The sequence below is a fragment of the Pezoporus flaviventris genome, unplaced genomic scaffold (genome assembly GCF_033815535.1).
Source record: "Pezoporus flaviventris isolate CSIRO_AGI_PZ_B2104156 unplaced genomic scaffold, CSIRO_AGI_Pfla_v1 ptg000037l, whole genome shotgun sequence".
Taxonomy (NCBI): Eukaryota; Metazoa; Chordata; class Aves; order Psittaciformes; family Psittacidae; genus Pezoporus; species Pezoporus flaviventris.
Window position 1 is genome coordinate 8,327,181 of NW_026892585.1, and position 19,387 is coordinate 8,346,567.

The window sequence follows — 19,387 nt, forward strand, 5'->3', positions numbered from 1 at the left end:
ACACAAGACATGTTCTTGATTTATGCTAGAATAATTTATTCAGCTCAGGTGCGTTATTCAACTTGCAGAACTACAGTGTATTAATTATGTTATATGAACAAAACAAAGTACATGTGTATATTTTCTCAAATCCAGAAAAATTACAAAGCTGGTGTAAAAAGCAACCCAAACCCAGCACTTCGAGCTTTTGGAACCAGTTATAAGCCTAGACAAGTTTTAAAGTATCTACATAACAATATGCATGAGGAAAAATTTGACTACATTTTTGTAGTGTTTAGTTATCCTAAATACCTAGAATCATAGAATGATTTGGGTTGGAAGGGACCTTAAAAGTCATCCAGTTCCAACACCCCTGCCACAGTCCAGGCTGCTCCAAGCCCCTTCCAACCTAGCCTTGGCATGGGGCAGCCACAGCTTCTCTGGGCACCCTGTGCCAGCGCCTCAGTGCTCTCACAGGGAAGAATTTTTTCCTAATGTCTAATCTAAATGGCTAAAGCCATTCCCCTTGTCGTGCCACTAAAGGCCCTCATCCAAAGCCCCTCTCCGGGTTTCTTGTAGCCCCTTTAGGCACTGGAGCTGCTCTGAGGCCTCCACTTAAGGAGCCTTCTCTTCTCCAGACTGAACCAGCCCAGCTCTCTCAGCCTGGCTTCAGCCCTTGCAGCATCTCCGTGGCCTCCTCTGGATTCACTCCAACAGCTCCATGTCCCTCTTATGCTGTTGCCCCAAAGCTGGGGTCTGCAGGGGATCTCTCCAGAGCACAGCAGAAGGGGAAAATTCCCTCTTTTGACCTGCTGCTCACACTGCTTTTGATGCAGCCCAGCACAGGGTTGGTTTCTGGGCTGCGAGCGCACACTGAAGCCAGTTCGTGTTGAGCTTCTCATCATCTGTAGGCTGTGCAGCTTAGGTTGTACATCTGTGAAAGCCATTTACTTACAAAGACTTTCAGATACTTTTGTATGTAACAGAATGATAAATTTACTGAATTAAAGTAGTGGAAGATTTTAGGACATTCAAATTAGCTCCATTAGTCGCAAAGTGACTGAATTGAAAGAATTTTCCTATAGACCAGGAATAATAAGAGCTTTCTAAAAAATCCAGGAGCTATTATCTCTTAGATATGTATGACTCGAACGTTTCGTAATGAATCTACAAAATGTATGAGTTAAAGTCACAGAATACAATTTATATTTTACTGCTGTCTTTTTCTACTGCTTTTTTCTCTTTTGAGGATGTGTATAATGATGTAACTGTAAATTAAGGGCTTTGTTTCTGGATGTGGTGTCACTTTCTGCTTTTCCTGATAAAAGAGATTACTGCCTGGTACCCCCGAGGGCTATGTATTCCATTGGGCTATTGTGTCCCAAAGGCTGCTGCTCCATGCAGGGGACCCCTTGTGCCCCCATCTAGGGGGAGGAAGCTTTCACGACTCCCAGGGTAGCCGCTAGGGATTGCTGCTTGTCATCTGTAGCACTGAGCACAGCCCCTTCTCAGGGCTCCCCTTTGGGCCTTTACAACCCTAACTATTCTATGATGATTCTGTGATTCTTGCACATTTGTGTGTGGTCAGTCCCAATCCTCACGCTTCATGTTCTCACTCTTTGGGAGGCAGGGACTGCTTGGCTTGTCTTCCTGCTGCTGCTGTCTGTGGCTCTGTGGCTTTCCTTTCCCAGACTGCAAGGGGTGGTTTTTTCAGGCTAACCTGAAGAATGAATGCATCAGCCTGATCCTGGCTGCACATGTGTGTTGTGATGACGCTTGTGAGCATCAGCTCTGAAAAAGAGTAAAATAAGCAACCATCCCAAAGCAAACAAAATCCCGTAACTTAACATAAAACGAAGTAACATAAACTAACATAAAGTAACATAACATGAAATGAAATAAAATAAGATAAAAATAAAAGTAACCAAACCAAAACCAAATGGAATCATAAAATAAAAAAATTGTTTCCACTTGTAGGCTTTGTGATTTGTGTCCTTGAAAGCGTTTTTGGAGCTGAAAACTCCTGGCGTTGCAGGGAAATAAGTCTCATTGTTATACAGCTCAGGGTGAGCATAGAGAATGGCATGGAATAGAAATGGAATGGAGAAGTATTAGATGGAATGGAATAGAATGGAGAGGAACAGAATGAAATGGTGACTGTTGCGTTGCCAGGTGGTGGCACAGTGACATAGGGGTGACGGGGCCCCCCATGCCCAGCCCCACCTGCCGCACGGCTCGTTTGGGACTTCAACCTTTCTCAGAGTTATTTGCCTACCCAACTTTGTGGGAAGGTGTTCAGGTCTTGTCTAAATCCCTGGAAAGTCTCTTTTCCCTTAGGATTTAGTACTTTGAATCCTGAAAGAGTAAGGAGGGTACTACTTTAGTCATTTTGCATGTTGGTGCCAAAATTCATCTGTACATTCATACTATACAAATAAGGGCATCTATACCATATACATTCACTTGGTTGTGGTGGTGCCAGAGGTTAAAGAAGTGCTTTCGGTTCCCTCTGCATGAACTTTGCAGAGAGATAGAGAGCATGCAGGATTTCCTCACCATTTCTTACCAATGAGCACCAAGTGACATTTGCTACTACACTGTTCATGGTGAGGTCATCTTCTTGGAAAGAATGGTTTTGTGTTCTTGATCATCTTTTTTCTTTACACTTCAGTATCTGTTTTACTCCTTTGGCCTTCATCCTTAATATCTTTCTTCAAAGGGATGGCAGCCCTCTCAGCCTTTGTCTTGCTCCTTCTAGTCATTGTCTTCTTCTGTAGGCCCTCCATGCCCCTAATCAACTGCTCAGTCTTTGTTTGCTCGCATCCCAGATAAAATTTGTCTTTCTTGAACATGAGGAATGAGAAATGTCCATAGTGGTACAGGTGAGTTCTATTCTATTTTAGCAAGCAGGTAAGCTAATACCAGGAATCCAAGGTCATTAGACTGGACTTGGAAGTGGATCAGTGGTGACATCTGATTTACATGTTGTTAGAGAAACATCGGGATGGATTAGGTTTGGGGGGCTTGTTTGCATTTTGGTGTGGAGGTGTTGGCTTTTGGTTGGGTGGGTTGAGGGGCAGTTGCTGTTGGAAGTTCTGTTGGTATCATTACAGCATCCTGAGCTAGTAGCTTGCAAGCCCCATTTACACCTCTGGGTAAATGCCAGCACTCTTCATATCAAAAAGTATCTACTATCAACATAAATGAAATGTTACAGGTATATGTACAGGCAAGTAATTTCATATCTGGTCAGGAGGTCTTATTTTCTTCTCTTCTGCAGCTGGAGCTGCAGTTAATAATAAGGGCTGTCACCTTATTATCTGAAGTCCTATAAATTTTAAATATTAATTCATGCAGTTTTATTTTTAGCCTAAGATCAAGCTTTGCTTTCTGATGTTTTTTGTTTCTGATTTGTATGTGAATCAGGTCTTAATATTCACATTACATTGTCTGAGTCTCTTGCATGATATTAGGAGTTATAGTTTATATTCTGTTAGTCAGCCTTGGCTGCTTTGTCTTCATCTAGGCACAGACCCAGAACTATCTCTTTCCAGAGGTGTCTCTGAGGGAGGGTCTGGGATCTGCTAGATAGGAATTGCTATTCTTCACTGCTTTCTACATGCGAGTTTGGGGAGGGAAGGAGGGAGGAAAGAGCTAGAGAAGATGTCTGTGCAAAGTGGAGAGGCCTGAGACTTAGGCTCAAGTGCTGGGCATGCTACAAAATTCCTTTGTGACCTTTTGAAACCAGCTTTAGCTATGCCTACCAGCAATGCTGTGGAAAAGTTCCCAACCTAGTTAGGCACCCAGAAGAGTGCTGTTATTCACACAGCACTCTATTTAGGCTACTTAACCCCTGACTGAGAAGCAGGATACCTTCCAGGCTTGAGTGTCTCTCCCCAGTGCTGCACTGTATTTTTAAACACCCCCTGAGGTTCTCAATGCTTCAGCCTTTCTCTGTGAAATCCTCCTTCCCTGATCACACATTTTTTGACTAACTGCAGGGAGAGCTGCTATTCCTCACGCTACGTTTGGATGGCACCTAACAATGGATGTCATAATCTCCAGCCAACAGTGTGATACAAATAAACACAAGGAGTGATTTGCTATTATTTGCTTGTACTGCTCTATCAGCCAGAGATGGCAAGCCAATTTTACACCCTTCAGAGTGAAAGCATAGGTAAGCCTGCAGGTAGAATGATAAGATTATAGATTGGATTAATCTTTCAAGAGGGATAGCATGATCTGTATCACCTATCAGACAACTGAAGCGATCTGGATGAACCGTCTTGTTCCAGTAGCAAGATAGATTAAAGGCAAAAAAAACAGACAGAATATCACTTAGACAGCATAACGGTGCCCATCAACAAGTCAAACCCCACTGGCTATAGTTCTCCTTCCCCAGAGCGCCTGACTGGCCTGTAAGTCTTCCTGTTAGCTGTCACAAGACGGAGCAGGAGCCAGTGGTCCTGCTAGGCCAGTTCCCAAGGAACCTCTGCAGGATGGAAGAAAGGCTGCGCTGCCTTCTCAGTGAGTTCTGCCTCCAGCTTGCTGGGTGGGAGCTTCCCCACTCCAGAAGGCACCTGGTTCCCTCTGTCTCTTTGTAGTGGTCTGCACTTACTCCCAAGTTGTTTAAGGGAGGCAACCTGATGCTGGTTCAGAAACTTGTGTGACAGCCTGCCCTGGCTATTCTGCACCTTGTCCTTCTCCTCTCTGCCTCACAGTGCTGACAACCAAGTGGTAGCTGATACTGAATCAAAACCACAATGTTGAATAAAGAAGGAGGGGAAGAGATACAGCACTTGCCTTCTCAGCACTGAGCCATACAGCCTACCAGCTGGTATAGCATTTTCCTAAAAGCCAACTACCTTTCCAGCCAATAATTGCATGGTGCTCTACAAGTAGTATTCTGAGGCATGCTGGGGTTTTATTTCCAGGATTGTGATCTTATTTTGGGCTTCTTTGAATTATACCATGAATACTGTTGTTATGCTATGGATCCGAAGGTCACAGGGGCATGCTACAGTTATGAAAGATTAATGAGATGCTTCATTAACCTTTGTAATTTTGACTACTAGGAAATAAGTCATTTGTGGTTTTTTTCAAGAAGAAGAAAAAAAAAGTTAGTAGAAGTGTTAGTAAAGGAAGCAATATACTTTGGTGTTATTAAAACACTTCTGTGCCAGAACTTAGCAGTGGTTTAACTTTATCTTCACTGCTCATACCTTTACTTCATTCTCCTTTTCCTGCTTTCTCTTTGCCCTCCAGGCCTGCTCTCTGAGAAAAGCAGTGATCTTCTCAGTGGTGGAGGGGCATCCAACAGTGGTCTCACCAACAAACCACCCCAAACTGAGATTTTATTCAGGGAGATTTTGTTCTCTCATGACTGGGGTTTTAATATTCTTTTCCTTCACTTTGTGTGTCAGTTTTCCAACATCTCCTGTGATTTAATGGTGATTTTAGAGGCAACTTTACTGTAGGTAAAAGGAGAAAGGTAACTTCGTATTCATGTAACTGCTTTATGGCTGCTTTAAAGGAGTATCAACAAACTCTAAAATACAGATCTAAGAAAGGAAGAGTTTACTTCCTGAGACTCAGTATTCTGCATGGCAGGACAATTTTAGACTGTGCTAGAGATTTGTCTCTGTGCTGTAGTGAAGAAAATGTGTAAATGAGAAAACACACAACAGTTTTAACTTTAGGCAGGCAAATATTATAGCGTGTTCAGATTTTGCCTTAGATAACTCAATACTTAGTTTTGATATTGTATTTCTTTAGTCATATTGTACTTTGACTTCTTTATAAGAATGAGAATTCAGTGGATCAAGCACTGTACACAAATTTTTCCCAAAGTGCTTTTTTGAATCTCTTAAATCCCATTAAAGTCCAGTAAGCCTCAGATTCCTGAATGATTCAGGTGTTCTGAAAACTCCCCTCTAGTTTATTCTCGTTAGTAATTACAGCCCTACTTCCAGTAGCTAATAGATTAAAATTAGAGAAGATAGTAAAATAGTCAATGTGAGCCTTATTTCATGGAGGAGAAACATCAAAAATATACTAAAGGAAAAGCTTTCACGCATGTCTAAGTGCATCATTAAAAGCTAACTTGATCTCTTCCTGCCCTTCTCCCTTTGTTAACTCAAAGATTGAGTAGTTTGTCCATGCCCACACTTGAAATGGGCAAGAGATGCCAGACTCAGTACCTGTTGCCAGAGCCCCTGCTGCCGTAATCACAAGCTAGTCCAGCTCCTCTCTGCAGTCACTTTATTCCCCATATTAAGAAACACAGTGACATTACAGTGTCCACAGCAAGGCTGAGAAGCTCTGTAACCTCTGCAAAACTGAGAGCTTTGCCATTTTTATTTGTCCCTCACTGGGGCTGTGCAGTAACATCCTGTGCTTTTCTGAGAGTAGTTCTTTTCCTCCCACAAAAAGACAAGGAAGGAGGAAATGCTGGTGCACTGTGACTCCAGAATATTGTTCTGTGCTCTTGATGGAGAGAAATGGGATTTGGAGAATGCAGAGGGACCGTTCCCAAAGGTTCCCTGAGCATGACTTCCCACTGGATGGGTATTGGGTGTAAATCACACTGTCCTTGAGCCCCATTCCTGTACCAAGCTCCTTGCCCATCCACCCCGATACAGCTGAATTGTCATGACCCAGAGATTTTCTTTGAGTTTTAGCTTTTTAATTTCTTTCAGATGTGGAGGCTCTTTGGAGAACTAACTTCAAAGAACTAACAAAGAACAACTCTTAAGGCTGAGGGAGCAGCTTGGTGATACCCAGTTGAACTTGCAAAAGTTACACCAAAGGCTGTGGGTGAAATACTGGCCTCACTGAAATGAGACAAATGCAGTCAAACTTATTTATAATGGAGCATCGGGTCTTGGGTTGCCTTGCCAAGGCCTGCTTGGAAATGCCCATCAATCACCTCTAACTTGTGTGCCTCATCTCCCAGTTCAGTTCTAGGGCCTTTTTTCATCCTTTTTTTTTTGCTGTAAATACACTTTTTTCTCCCCCTTCTCACCAGGAACTGGGGAAGGTCAAACGTCAGTCCCTCTTTTTATACTGGACAATTTAAAGTCTCTAATGTTGAACTCTATATTGAATGCTTGTCTTAGTTCAAGATGCTTCTAACTTGGGCTTTTCACAAGCTGTTATTGATCTCCGCTTCCAAAGCAGTAAATCCTTTTGTGTAGTAATTCCATAAATACAGCAGAGTTTGGGGGCTTTGAATCTTCATTTGATCAAAAAATACCAAATCTCTCAGATAAATCTATAGCTTTCAGTGTTAGCTTTGCAGCTATTCAATCATCTTCTCTTGGATGCTAAATCAAATGCCTTGAGTTTATCCTAAGTTTTTTCCATGACACCTGTTGTAAGTATATTGTCCTCAGGTGACTGTCAATTAAATAATAATTTGCATTTATCATTATGAGAAGGAAGTTATCCACTTAATTTAACTAACTCTAACTCTTTCCCCTCTTTTAATTTATGGTCACAGACAGCTATAATTTCAGCAGGATGGAGGGGGTAAATTAATTACCTTAATGTTAAGAATTACTACCCTAAATGCCTTCCTGTAAAGTTCTTTAAAAACTGGATTAGTGAACTCTAATCCCTATTTATTAAGACTATTTATAATAAATCCCATTAGTATCTTCCTTCAAAATATACAGATTGGGTGAAACTAACCTCTTACAGCACAAAAGAAGGCAGCATTAGTTAATAATTCAGATGCACGGTCTGAAACTGATTCCTGAGTTCTCTTCTTGGCTCCCTGTGGTTTAGCTGCACAGCAGTGTGGGAAAAGTAGTTGCTTCAACACCTTTAGCAGGAGTTGGAGCCACTTCTTAAATGTGGTAATGGATGGCTGGCTGCAACCTGACTGTTTTTTACAGGTAATGCAACTGTCTAGATACCTGTAGCATGTCCTTCGTTTGCCTCTATAAGCGCTTAAGTGGAAACAACATTACAGAGGTGAACATGGGAGGTGAACATGAGAGAAATGAACTGTTGTCAGATTCAGAATATATCTCCTTTATTGCCCATCTTTTTTTCATTTGCTACAACAATTGTTTGAAAACATGTAATGCAAAATACCTCCTAAAGATAAGCACAAATCAAAACTCCTTACTCTATTAGGCATTAAAAACGTGGATTCATTAGTGATACTGGGTTTATGGCATTTTATCGTTTTCCCTACTTCTGAGGCCTCATCTGTATTCCACAAAAAAATACCTTTCTGCTTCTGTCCCACAGAGACAATCTTTTTGCTGCCTTTCTCTGCTCCATAGTGTCCTAATCTGAAAGATCTAATCTGAGTAAAACTCAGCGGAGATGTTTTCAGTTTGAATTTGATGGTGAAGTTTGCTGCTTCTATTTCAGACCTGGAGAAAGGTGCTTTGTGCCTGAAAGTGTGTCTCTGTCTTCTCACTTTTTGTCCAAATCTCTAATATCCTCTATCTAGCCTTGGCTTCATCATATATTAGCATATCACAGCTACTGCAGTACTGTCAAAAGAAGACAGTAACTGAAGACTGATTTGAAAAAAATAAAGATGTCCTTGCAGGACCCTAGATTTGCATCATTTCCCATTCTTCAGGATAAAACCATCACTCTTTTGGCTTCATCTAATTCACTGTTGGCCATATGTTTTTCTCTCTGATATTCCTGCAGTCTCCAAAGACTTTCTTTGAATTTAACAAAGTGGCTCATGGCCAGATAAAATAAGAAGGCCCCAACTGCACGTAGCTAAATCAGAACCTTGTTATGGTTTTGCAATTACTTTCCCAGCTGCTTTCAATTTAAAAAGAAAAATCTTCTCAGTTTATCAAAGAATCCCTAATTACTCTTTACCATCCAGTGTTTAATGTTTTGTATACTTTGTATTCAAACAAAAATGTTTTGTTGATGATTTATGTTAGTTATGAATCTCTCTGCTGCTTTTTCCATGCCTCCATATTCCCAAATGAGAGCTGAATGTAACCAAGTGAAATTATTTCATCACAAGCAATACAGCCGGTGGTTATTAAATAGTGGTCTATCATTTGCATTGGCTTCTTTGCATCTTTAATGAAAAGCTTGATAAGGAAAGTGCAGAAGAGCCTACATGAAATGCTGTGGGATAATAGTTCTTTCTTGCAAAGCTTTACAAATCCCTGTTCTTGATCATAGAGAAACTGCAGCATTTCTGCCATGATGCCTCATTGGGGCTGGCAGAAAACCTGCTTTGATGCTCACATTAAGACCCCATGCTTTAAGTCACCAATGTGTTTTTCAAACTTCAGGCAGTATGACTTCTGGACTTTCCTTTCAATGTTAGATGCTGCGAACAGTTCAGGTCTTGCGACTTCAATCTGTCAGCCCTTAAAATTTGCCCTCCTCAAAAACTGTCAAGTGTCAGGGATACAGAGTTAGAAGTAAACAGAGTTGACAAGAACACTTAACTTTGTTTCATGGGTGATCCTCTTATAATAATACAAGGATGGACTAAGGAGATGCCAGAATCCGTTATCCATTTCCTGTCCTGACATATTTTAGGTAGTTTATATAGGACTGGTTTTATTTCTGAAAAGAGCTTTGTGATGTTTAGTTAGGTATTTTCATTGTTAACCTGGTGTTTAGGCGGCAGGTTTCCTGTCACCTTCCACTTCACCCCTAATACTGTAGAAACTATTTGCAATTTCAGCTGCAAATCTTTGTCCTTGCAATCTTTGTGGGAGATTAGGAGATCAGGTAGGAGAAATTAGTTAAGTGTGTGGTTTTGTACTGACTGTGAGTCCACATAGAAGCTATCCATGAATCCATATAAAACAAGCATTTGCTGTTTCAGATGTTCAGAAACTCAAGTTTTTCTGTTCTCATGCCGATGTTCACTGCTAAGAATAATCTGTGCTCACAGTTAATCTTTTCCAGGTACATGTTATCAAATTGGCTTGTTGTCTCTATGCAGCACACACTTAGTTCTCCTGGCAGCCTGCACTGTACCTATTTCTTCAGTCTTTTATCGCTTTAGTTGCCCCCTTTGGATTCTCTCTGATTTATTTCATGTTTTCCACCAGTGCCAACTTGACTTACAAAATAAATCTTGGCATAGCAGAAACAAAGGTAACAGCAGCACCAGAGTGGTGCGTACAGCTGCAGACCTGGCCTCGCAGAGTTGATATAAAATAGTGCTGTTATTACTCCCTCGATTCCTCACTCAGTAATGCTACTGTTTATGCATTGCAAAACAGCAATCACTTCTTTCTGCAGCAGTAGCTTCACACTTCATGCTTGCCTGGAACTAACAGGCTCAGGCTGTATTGGGATCCCTTGATTAAGCTTTGGTATGCTGAAACACTTCAGGTGTGCTATGTTGGATCAAGTCCCCAGCCTGCACAACAGAGCCTCTCTCTTTCCCTAGTGAAGTGCCTTGTGCATATGGTTGGTTTGTTCTAGTGCTTGCTGCAGTTTAGCTATCTACTTTGGGGTTTTAACTGCTCTTCTTAGGGTGTCTAGCTACTTAGGCCAAACAGCCCAATCTGGTTGTCTGCAGTTAGACATTTAAAGGACTAACCAAGCACTAGCCAAGTAGACTGACTCACTTGAATTTTGTCTTCCTTCAGTTTGTTTAAAATCAGTAGGATTCATAGGCACCTGAGAAGTGTGAACATCACATCATTTTGGCGACATATAAAACTTAAATGGTAGTATTGTCAACAAGTGGAATTCAGGAAAAAGTAAGCTCCTTAGTTGTGTGTCTCAAGCTGGGACAGTGAGAAAATAGAACCTTAATACAGCTGAAAACATGGTAAACACACAGGAATGGGTTTGCCATATGTTAAACCACATCACTGTAAAACTCTTGTAACAGAGACATTGTAAGTCAACTGATTGGTTGTTATCCATCAGCTGAGCTAAGTCTGGGGGGATACATTTAGCCTACTCCATCTGTGGAAATTATACCTCTTGGACTGCTTCATTGCCTCAGTCAAGGTAAACCAGGTGTTACCAGTAGTTACCACAGCATAGCTACCATGAACTGATCTGTGCTGAACCCAAATTTCAGTTTTTATTGTGCTCCTGGAGTACCAGAGGAGGAAAAAGTCTTAATTACTTCCCAAGTTGGACTGATCAGACTTTTCCTACACGACTGATAACTGACCTCTTATTTCCTGAGCTAAGGATTGTTTCCAGAAGGATGGCTCCTGCTGGAGCTTGAAGAAGGAGATAATTCAAAGACATCACTCTAAGGTGCAAGTCTGCCAGACTGGAGTTCAGCAGCAGAAATCTGCTGTCTGCCATAGTTGCTGTCTGCCATAGTTACTCCTTATATGTTGCATTACTCATTGCTGTGTCTAATGTGATGACTGAACTGCTTCCTTTGTCAAAACTGTCCATATTTACATAGGTATATACATACATACATTTGCAAGGTCCTGTACCTGGGCCAGTGTAGTCTAAAGCACAACTACAAGCTGAGTAGAGACCTGATTGATTGAGAGCAGCCCTGAGGAGAAGGACGTCGGGGTGTTGGTTGATGAGAAACTCAACATGAGCCAGGTTCAATGTGTGATTGAGCCCAGAACCCCGCTGTGTGCTGGGCTGCATCAAAAGGAGCATGTCCAGCAGGTTGAGGGAGGGGATTCTCCCCCTCTGCTCTGGTGAGACCCCCCCTGCAGTCCTGTGTCCAGCTCTGGGGCAACAGCACAAGAGGGATGTGGAGCTGCTGGAGTGAGTCCAGAGGAGGCCACAGAGATGCTGTGAGGGCTGGAGCAGCTCTGCTCTGGAGCCAGGCTGGTTCAGTCTGGAGAAGAGAAGGCTCCTTAAGGGGAGACATTAGAGCAGCTTCCAGCACCTAAAGGAGCTACAGGAAACCTGGAGAGGGATTTCTGACAAGGGCCTGCAGTGACAAGACAAAGGGGAATGGCTTTAAACTGACAGAGGGGAGATTTAGACTGAATACAAGAAAGATTTTACTATGAAGGTGGTGAGCCACTGGCCAAGAGAAGCTGGGACTATTCCATCACTAGCAGTGCTCAAGACCAGGTTGGACGGGGCTTGGAGCAACCTGCTCTAGTGGAAGGTGTCCCTGCCCATGGCAGGGGGTTGGAACTGGGTGATATTTGAGGTCCCTTCTAACCCAAACTATTCTCTGTGATTTGATTTATATATATAAATTGAATGTGTAGCATGCACACACAAAGACTCATTCATTTTATGGTCTATGTGTGGTCCGGGTGGGAAATTTTGCTTTTTTCCTTGAAGGAACAAAAGCAGTTTTCCACTACTCCAGATGTTTTGTCTGGAAATGCGAGTGGATGTTTCCCAAGGTCTGCCTTCTCTTTGAGACAGGTTCCTCATCCAAACTGGAACTCCTACAAAGGGCCACTGTGTGTCACCTCTTGGTGATTCACCACAGTGCTTCACTGCGAAATAGCCCAGGCAGAAGAACTAGCCTGCAGCTGAAAGAGCATGCTAGAGCTACAACTCTCATGTATAAGCAGAAATCTTCATTTTATTGAACACCCATATGCTTTCCATCTTCCAGGTACTGCTCATAACAATACAGTTTTCTGTAGATGAAATGCAAGCTCTGGATAGCACAGAGCCCCGGAGAGCCATAGACTAAGTTTTCCGTTATAGGATGTGCTCTTCTAGCACAATGTACCTCACAATCTGTGCTCACCTTTTCAGTAAGTAATTAAGCATTACTGTAAAGTATGTAAAAATAATTATACCCATTTAACAGATGCCTGAACAGAAACAATGCAAAGCAGTAGCTGGTAGTCCCCTGGAGAGCCAGAAGACTGGATTCATTTCCGACTGCTGCATCTTAGTCTCTTTCATAACGTAGCATATTCTCTTCCTACTGCAGTATTTACAATTAGTCCTCGTTAGATCAACTTTCTTTAATCTGCAGCATTTGAGCGGTTGTTTTAATGCACCTTCATCACCTGACAAGCAAATGCCAGATTAACCTCTTTGTCCTTGCCAACTGTCTCTCTGAAACTGCTCCTTTTCCCTCAGACAGTGACTGCAGGAGCCTCCTGGTGACAATGCAGGACAGAATGCCTTACTTATGCTCCATAAGAGTTCAGTGTTTGGCATCACCACACTGATAAAATGACTTGTCTGCTCTGGACTGGTGAAGAAGAAGCCTATGAGAAATACTATTTCTAGTGGCAACTAACTGTTCTATTATCCAAAGTGCCTTATGGCATTTATTGTGTCTTACTTTGGCCATGGCTCAGATATTTTATAATGCAATATGCTGCCTTTCAAGAAGAATCAACCTGCATTTTACAATCCAGCTCCACTGTATGCATCTGAAAAAGCCTTTCCTGCTGCTGATAAAACTATTTCATTTTTGGTTTTGTAATCTTGCAGCACAGCTGTTTTAACATCACAGCCATTGTTACAGGTTTATTTACCCAGAGAAAGAATCATCATTAATAGTTAGAGCCTCTACCTAGAAGTCATTCTTATTCACATTACTGTAACACCCTCAGGTCCCTTAAGAGATATTGTGCTGGCCTTCATATTACATACAGATATTACAGACAAATAGTAAGGTGCCATTTACCATTCCTATCCCTGAAGAGCCTTCAAGCTTCTTGTTAGTTGCCTGATTCCTATGCTCATTACCTCTTCTATTTTTCCCTCTCATCCATATGCAGTTTATTCTTCTTTCTATTTAGCTATTTTTACTCATAGGATACATCCCTACTGTGCTAGTGTGTGAAAACAGCAGTTATGTTATTCTGGCACTGTACAAATGTCACAGTCCCAACCTGAAGTACTCACAGTTTGAGATAAAGGCTTGCTGCTGGGGTGGGTTTATTTAAAGAGGGAATTGTGCCTGAATATGAATTGAAGACAGCAGAGCAAGGCTAGTTTTATATTAGTTTCACTGTGAAAACAAACTTTCACACTCAATCCTTACACCTCTTTTATTTACTTTCTCTTTATAGCCATGTAATTCCATATACTTTGAGAAAATGAATTATGTCCCACGCTAGCATTAACAGTAAGAGAACTAAGTGCAAACAACACATTATACAGGTAAACACTACAGGATATGGCCATTAGAAGATACACTAGAATGCAAATTGTATGCTTCAGATGCTGAAAACATTGTAAGGCGTTTGGTTATGTTGGGTGGTTTTTTTTATTCCCCTCAATTTAGTCCAAAGCACCCAAGATGTTTGGTAGGTCTGTTACTCTAAGATAGATCAGGCGATGCAATTACTTTAGTAGAGGAAAACACTTGCCTGAAATGATATGGAAGTCAATTTTATACAATTGAATTTGGATTTCAAAACCAGTCTCCTACACACAGAGCATAAACATCCTCCCTATCGTCTAGGTGGAGGCAGTTAAATGAGGCACCTAATTCACACTGGGTGGTAGGAAGCATGCTGGAACAGGGACCCACTGCTGCAGCTTCTGTCTCTGCAGGAGGAGGAAGTCTCAAGAACCTAGGAAAATGGTGCAAGGCTTTTATGGTTACTACTGCAGGCTTTGTTAATGGCTCCACTGATAATTGTAACAGTGGCTAATAAAAGCTGGCTTTGGCTTTGCCTCCTAATTCCCAGATATTGACTTTATTTTGCTCTTGTTCTTTTATTGTTCTTTCCCCTTCTCCGAGTTGGGGTTGGTTTTTGTTTTTTTGGGGGGTTTTGTTTCTTTCTTTTTCCTTCTTTTATGGTCCTCATCAAGCAGCTGTTCCTAGTGTGGGCTCCTGATCACTGCTGCTTCTCATTTGCCATAGTCCCTCCAGGACTCTCGTGTCATCAACACCTGCTTCTTATTCTTTTGAGTGGTGACTAAAAGGCACATGAACCACATCCTTTCATGTCAACTACGGAACAAAACTGCCTATTGCCAAGGCAAACAAAAAAAGACTAAAGCTCAGACTCTGTTATCTTCCTTTTTTGCTTCTCTCTTTTCTTATTTTTTTCTCTTTTTTTCTGCCCTTCCATCACAGGAGTGCAGAATTCCTGGCCCTTTTTTTTCAGATTAGCTGTTACTACTAATGTTTTCCCTTGCTAACCCATTAGCAAGTTAACAGCATTCTTAGTACCTGCTTCTTTCTTAAGTACATGCGAGTTTTGTGCTCCTAAACTGAATGTAAGTTTAACCTTTTGGTCCTTCATTATCTTTTTTCCTTCTTTGCTGAAATGAAATTTACCCTTCTGATTTTGCCAATAATTCCAGCCTGGATTCTCATCTCTGTAAAGCTGCAGTCTAGTTTGTGAGCTAAGTTTAAGTCTTGCAGCTCACACTGCATTAGTTCTCTTTCCAAGAATCATTTTAGTATGTGTAAGGAAGTCTTTACTAATGTTATTACTGTAGTTGCTGGAATGTTTGTTATTCTAGATGTAAAAGATGTTGTTGAGACTGGGTTCACTCCCAGCAAAGTTCATTTTGGTAGAGCTTTTCTGTGTGGGCATGCAGCAAGGAGGACAGAGTTTTTATGGGTTTGGAAAGCTTTGATAAGATGTTTAAAGAATCTCATGGAAGACGACCCTAAATCTAAATCCCTCTATTTCTAATAGGCAGAAAATGCAATTAACCATCTTTCCCTGGAGTGGTAATATAGCAGGCTCCAGCAGGTGTGTTACTATTGCAATATCAAAATAAAAACTCTAGTCAGCCTTTCGCTATAAAAATAAGTGAAATGCAGAGCAGATGCTGTAATAACCATTAATTTACATTCACCACCTATATTTGTTATAAAAGTAGATGAGGACACTGGAAAAACAAGTTATTTTTGGCTCTTCCATGCAGTATCACAAGAAAGCTACTGTAATGTTTTTAGCAGAGCAATGAATACATATTGGCCAAATTTATCTCTGCTATAACCCTGCAGAAATGTAGAATGAATTTAGTCCTAAATTCCACTTTGTGGAAGGGAGGATAAAATTAGAGGCATTTATTGAACATCACCTGAAGTTTTACCTGATCTGATACCGAACTAACTTTATAAAACTTCACAAGGGAAACAGAATATGGAGATTGTACCTAAATCTTACTGCTCAGAATCTGTATTAATCAGTTCCTGTTAGAAACAGGTTTGAATTAGTTGTGTAATAACCTAGAACCAGAGGAACTCAAAAGGACAGTAGCATTTCTTGGGTGTGATTTCTGTAAGACTTCTGTGCTTAGTCCTCAGGTTTTTGTACCGATGTAACAATATGGCATGTTCCTGCATGAGCCACATGTAAGCGTGGACACATGGCTACTGGGTGAAAGGGCCAACAGTACCTTAGATTGTGCAGTACCTTTCAATTGGGGCTGAACTGGTGCATTTACAATTAAATGAACTTTGCCATAGGTCATTTTAAGCGTGCTGTTTATTAGTTTTGAGAGGTGAAAGCATAAAGCTCAACCAGCCTTGTTGGTTTACCAGAATGGTTGAAAGTTAAAGCACAGCGTTCAACTCCTGAAGTATTTTGTCTTTAAACACATGGGACCTGTGTCACCTCTGTCTTTGCTGTAATATTTGACAGCCCTTTCTACTAATGGCAAAGTATAAAAACAAGTGAAATAATTTCAGAATGATTCCTGGTTTCATTTTTTTCATGAAATACTGGAATTAAACCAGAGTTTTGACTGCTCTGCAGAGTTGTGTTTTTCTATTGAGGCTACAATCTAACAGATTGCTGTTCTAATAAAATCAAGGCACAAGTCTTTTTCCTCTCTGATTGTTATTCATACAGGTGGGTGCTTTTGGTATTTTGCTTTTATTTGCCTGTATTACAAATCTGATTTTTTGGAAGGCCCTATTATGTATCTGCCTCAGTTTTGAATGGAACCTTGATTAATGTCTTTTACTGGTGGCTTGCTAGACCTGTGAAACACATCAGTGGGAATTGTTTCAGGCTGGCTGTGAAGGCAAGCTCTTGTGGGCTTCCAGCTAAGAGAAAAAAGGTACTCACACAGAAAATTATCAAAGGTTCACTTTGGTAGAAAAAATGGGTTTTGTGCCATCGTTGTTGAAAAGTTCAAAGGTTTTTCTTTTCCCCGTGATTTTTCAGTGAAAACACCTGAGCAAATTCACCACAAATTTCCTGGTAGATTCAGTTCACAGTAGGCATTTCTCAGAGAAAAAAAACATTGGGCTTGAAATCTGTTTTTCTAACTGGAAGTGTTACCGTTGTGCTGTGTTATTTTTTAGTAAAAGAGCCAGTGCCTAAGAGTTTCATGCTGAGCAATTTTGAGTGGGGTGAGGTAAGTAATCATGGCAGTCAGGTGAAGTTCCCGATGACTGGAAAAAGGGAAATGTAACCCCCATTTTCAAGAAGGGAAAAATGGATGACCCGGGGAATTACAGACCAGTCAGTCTCACCTCTGTGCCTGGCAAAATCTTGGAGCAGATTCTCCTGGAAGGCATGCTAAGGCACATGAAAATCAACAAGGTGCTTGGTGACAGCCAGCAGGGCTTCACTAAGGGGAAATCCTGCCTGACCAATTTGGTGGCTTTCCATGATGGGGCTACAGAACTGATGGACAGGGGTAGAGCAGCTGATGTCATCTACCTGGACTTGTGCAAAGCGTTCGACACTGTCCCACACGACATCCTTGTCTCTAAATTGGAGCGCCATCAATTTGATGGATGGACCACTCAGTGGATAAAGAATTGGCTGGATGGCTGCACACAAAGAGTTGTGGTCAATGGCTCCATGTCTGGCTGTAGACCAGTAACAAGTGGCATCCGTCCGGGATCGGTGTTGGGACCGGTCTTGTTTAACATCTTCATTGCTGACATGGACAGTGGGATTGAGTGCGCCCTCAGTAAGTTTGCCGATGACACCGAGCTGTGTGGTTCGGTTGATACCCTGGAGGGAAGGAATGCCATCCAGAGGGACCTTGACACACTTGTGAGGTGGGCTGATGCCAACCTCATGAGGTTTAACCATGCCAAGTGCAAGGTCCTGCACCTGAGTCGGAGCAATCCCAGGCACAGCTACAGGTTGGGCAGAGAAGAGATTCAGAGCAGCCCTGTGGAGAAGGACTTGGGGGTATTGGTCAATGAGAAAATGAACATGAGCCGGCTTCAGTGTGTGCTCGCAGCCCAGAAAGCCAACCATATCCTGGGCTGCATCAAAAGGAGCGTGACCAGCAGGTCGAAGGAGGTGATCCTGCCCCTCTACTCTGCTCTTGTGAGACCTCACCTGGAGTATTGTGTGCAGTTCTGGTGTCCTCAACATAAAAAGGACATGGAACTGTTGGAAAAAGTCCAGAGAAGGGCCATGAGGATGATCAGGGGACTGGAGCACCTCCCGTATGAAGACAGGCTGAGGAAGTTGGGGCTGTTCAGCCTGGAGAAGAGAAGGCTGCGTGGAGACCTTACAGCAGCCTTCCAGGATATGAAGGGGCCTATAGGGATACCGAAGAAGGACTCTTCATCAAGGACTGTAGTGACAGGATAAGGAGTAATGGGTTAAAACTTAAACAGGGGAAGTTTAGATTGGGTATAAGGAGGAAATTCTTTCCTATTAGGGTGGTGAGGCACTGGAATAGGTTGCCCAGGGAGGTTGTGAATGCTCCATCCCTGGCAGTGTTCAAGACCAGGTTGGACGAGGCCTTCGGTGATATGATTTAGCATAAGGTGTCCCTGCCCATGGCAGGGGGGTTGGAACTAGATGATCTTAAGGTCCTTTCCAACCCTAACTATTCTATGATTCTATGATTCTAAGTAGTCAGACAGTGACTTGCAGTGATTCTCCCTCACCCATCAAATATACAAGGAGAGAATGGCATCTCTGTATGTGTCATTTTTCAGTGGCCATGTGTGTTAGCAGGGTTCTGGCTTTAACCCTGACACAGAGGGATATTCACGCAACGTGACTGTGGCTATTTTACATTGCCAGTTGCTTTCCCTGGACTCCTTTGGTTGTCAGTGGAAAGCAAATACCTCTCTGGAGGGCAATTCAGAAAAGGAGCCTAATTTAGTTGTGCAGAATTGGTCTCTGGAGAATCTCTACTTCTCTCCATTGACTGTAAAGGGCATCTACGTTTGAGCTTAAAGATCGATGGTGGGAATACTTCCTTCTTTTTTTTCCCCAGCTTCCTCAGGAGTTCTGACCTGATTTTAAAGGCCCTGAGTAACTGGATCATGCGATGTTTCTTCTCGAGAGCGGCACACAAGGGAGTGCATTTCACAGGCCAGATTTGAAGGGCCTGGATGCTTAGACCCAGTGGATTTAAAAGACATAGGATCCAAAGGTTGAATCTCTATTAAGCAACTGGTAATGGACTACAAAGATAATAATCGTTAAGCTATACCAAGAGTGCAGAATTGATCTTGAGCAGCTACCTGGGGCAGGAAGTAGGGGAGAAACACGTGCCATGTTGTGGACAGGTATTTATATACAAATTGCTGTCTGGAGAGGAAACTAACTTTGTTTGCATTGAGCAC